The following is a 3,437-nucleotide window of genomic DNA, read 5'->3' as shown; positions in this document are numbered from 1 at the left end:
AGGAAGGATTCAAAACCACAAAAAACTAAGTAAAGTAGAAAATACACCTCTAGAGGAATAAAAGCAACCAGGTCTGTTTTTAACAGCGAGCCATTAGCAGAATTGACCAGAACGAACAGGGCAGTTCTTCTTCTCTTTCTCACATCAACAAATCCTTTCAGGATACATTCCTGTTGGTCTTTATCAGTAAATAATTAAGTGAAGACGTAAAAGTTAAAGGTTTATCTATTTAGCATAACAAAAGTCAAATTCTTATTTTACAAAGAAAAAAAATCTGAAGTAAAAGTCTGTAGTTAGTGTTGACCTCTGATCCACAGCTGGAGCTTCACATCTGGTTCGTTTTCACTGACAGAAACAGAAACCAGTCCAGATTTCACCAAATAGATGCTCTATTTAAAAAGTGAAGCACTTCCTGTGTAGGATGAATAATTAGGATGTTTTAAAGAAACAATAGAAATGTGTCGTTTTGGGGGTGCAGGTGGGGCAGTGGTGGACCCATGTAAGGAGGCTTTAGTCCTCGACGCGGGCGACCCGGGTTCCAACCTGAATCTGACCTGTGGTCCTTTCCCGCATGTCTCTTCCTCTCTCTCTCATTCCCGCTTTCCTGTCAGCCTACTGTCCTAAAAATGAGCCACTAGTGCCGAAAAAAACTCCAAAAAAAGAAAAATGTGTCATTTTAAGGGTAATATATCCTATAATAATGGTGGTCCAGTTTGCCGCCCATTAAGGTCTTGAGTTTGATTTTTTTCTGCATGGTCTCCCTGTGGATCCCTGCTTCTCTCCAGGTACTCTGTCTTCCTCCCACTGTCCAAAATTCTTCTCAGGTTGATTGGTGTATTTGAATTGTGGGAGTTTGCTGGTTGAACGTCTCTGCTGATCTAGGATGAACTGGAGACCAGTGGTGGCTGACCAATAGAGGGCGCCACCGCTCCAGCCCAACAACCGGGATTAAGAAATCCATCCATCCATTTTCCATCACTCTTATCCCTGCTAGGGTGGTGAGAGGTGCTGGTCTCCAGCTGTCAGTGGGTGAGAGGCGGGGTCCACCCTGGTCAGGTAGCCAGGGCAACACAGAGACAAAATAATATATATATATATTATTTATTTTTCATATATTTGTAATGATTGAATTTGTTTCATTGTGTTGCTGCGAGGAACACTGCATGAAATGTTCTGGATAAATAAAGTCGCTTTGATGCTGAATGGATGATTAATAAAGTCTGACCTGTTAAAAACATTCAGAGGTTTCTGTAACTTTCCTCTCATTCATCACAGATTTACTTTTATGGGAATAAAAAAAACAAACGCTTTTAAAAAACATTTGACTGTTTTCCGATTGGTAGATCCCCTCTGACGTATTGTTACGTCACCTTAACGATGCGGAAATGTAAGTCACCGTGGAGAAGGTAAACTAAAGTGCAGCAGCTGTCTGGAAAACATCAATAAATTCAAACAGGAGCAGAAATCCGTGAAGCGGCGGAACAGCGGAGGCCGAACCGGAACCACGGGCCGCTTCCAGCCGGGGTTCGGCTCTCTATCCCGGGGCTGTAACGCAGATGACCGTTACTGCTCCAACTGGTCCCTCTGCGCGTTACCGACACCAGTACCGTGGATGGACCTACAGGGCGAGTCCACGTCCGCACTTCTGTGGGCTTCCAGGGGCCGCTGAGAGCCGCTGAGCTCCCCGCCTCACTCCGTTGCTGGAGGTAAGAAACCGCTTCGCCAAACTCTATAAAAACATGTTAAGATTTCGGTTTATTCAAATAATTTACAGGATTAAAGCTGCTTTAGAACTCAGTCTGCAGACTGGGTCAGAATAAGAGCCCCTCCGGTGAATTCGGCTCTGGTTTTAGCTGCAGCAAACAGCTGCTTATTGAAATAATATTCCCACTTTTCCAGAAACTGTTGTTGTTGAAGCAGCGGACCTCCCCGCTGAGCGCTTCTTACAGCAACCACAGGATCCTGGAAAAGTCTCATTTTAAGCTCATCGATTAGAGATTATATGACAGCCGAACATTTAAACATGTGCTAATAAAACAGAATATTGTTAAAATACTGACAGAGTTCTGCTCTGATTGGACAACTCCTGCAATAATGTTAAAATAGACATTTCTGCAGGGGGATCCTCGCTCCCGAATCCTGCTTAGAATCGAAAGAGACTGTTTTTTTACGGAGCGAAAAAATATGCGTTTTTTCTTTGAGATAACTTTTCTGAGCATGTTGACGTTTTTAATAATGAAGATGCATTTAATACAGATTTATTGAAATAAGTGGAAGTGGACAGACTCCATCCTCCAGGATGCAGAAGGTCCAGTGACCTTTAGAGGACAGGGAGCAGGCGACGTCAGCAGGAGCCCAGCCAATCAGGGGAGAGCTGCCTCTGGGAGCAGGAAGTACATCCATTATGAAAGGAGGATGTTGGTGGAGGGAGAAAGGTGTGACAACCTTTCAGTGTTGATCACATTGGAAGAAGAGCAGTAACGTTTTTCTTGGAAATATTATCTAAAATGTCAGAATGTTTAATCGTCGCCTCTGATGTTTGAAATGCCAGAAATCTGGTAATTTAGCAGCTTTAATGTAAAGGAAAACAATGATGGAAGGTCTGCTGGAGATCAGGAATATGGAAAATGTGGTAAAAAAGTAAAGATTAAATGCTGTAACTGTGGTGGAGAGCAGGCCGGGATTGGTCATCTGTGATAGCGGGCATCTGCCCTCTGGGCTGATCCTGATTTCATCGGCGAGGTCCGGCCTCCTTAAATCATACCGTCCAGAAGTGGGGCCGGTGCAGATGGAAAAATGCCAGGGCTGAAAATCATTCCCAGTCTGAGCCTGGATGGAGAACATTCTGCTGCTTATTGTGGATGTGAAGTGGGATCAATAAAAGAGAAATTAGAAATCAGAATAACTTCTGCTGAAGCTGCAAAAAGAATCTAATCCCAGTCAGAAAGACCCAAACCAACAGTTCAGGAAATGACAAGTTAAACCTCTGGAGGAGCACTGCAGAGGAACCATTGATTGTTAATAAGAAGGATGTTTTCATGTTTCCTTCTTTAACTCATCAGTTGGTGACAGTAATGCATTTTAAATTCGTAGGGAAATCATAATTAAATGTAAAATCATTCTGGCTTAAACATGTATATAAATGTTCTCTTTATCAGATCATATTGTCCCAAAATTTAGAACATTTCTATTTAAAAAAAATCCTTTCTTAAAATCTGTTTTTTCCCCCCCGTTATCTTCTGCAGGCCAGTTAGTTCTACGTCAGCCTGAACACCTAAATTCGGCCAATCATATATCAACGGTCATCTGTCAATCAAATGTTTTCGGTCATAGCATCTTGATTCATATGTCGCAGCTAATATACGCAACTGTTCCGTCCCAGTGTTCACGGGGATGGACGTCTGTGTCTTCGGCATTTCCTCCTCTAAATAAAAAAT

This window comes from Cyprinodon variegatus, unplaced genomic scaffold (assembly GCF_000732505.1).
Source record: "Cyprinodon variegatus isolate N-32 unplaced genomic scaffold, C_variegatus-1.0 Scaffold156, whole genome shotgun sequence".
Taxonomy (NCBI): domain Eukaryota; kingdom Metazoa; phylum Chordata; class Actinopteri; order Cyprinodontiformes; family Cyprinodontidae; genus Cyprinodon; species Cyprinodon variegatus.
This window is presented reverse-complemented; position numbering follows the sequence as displayed.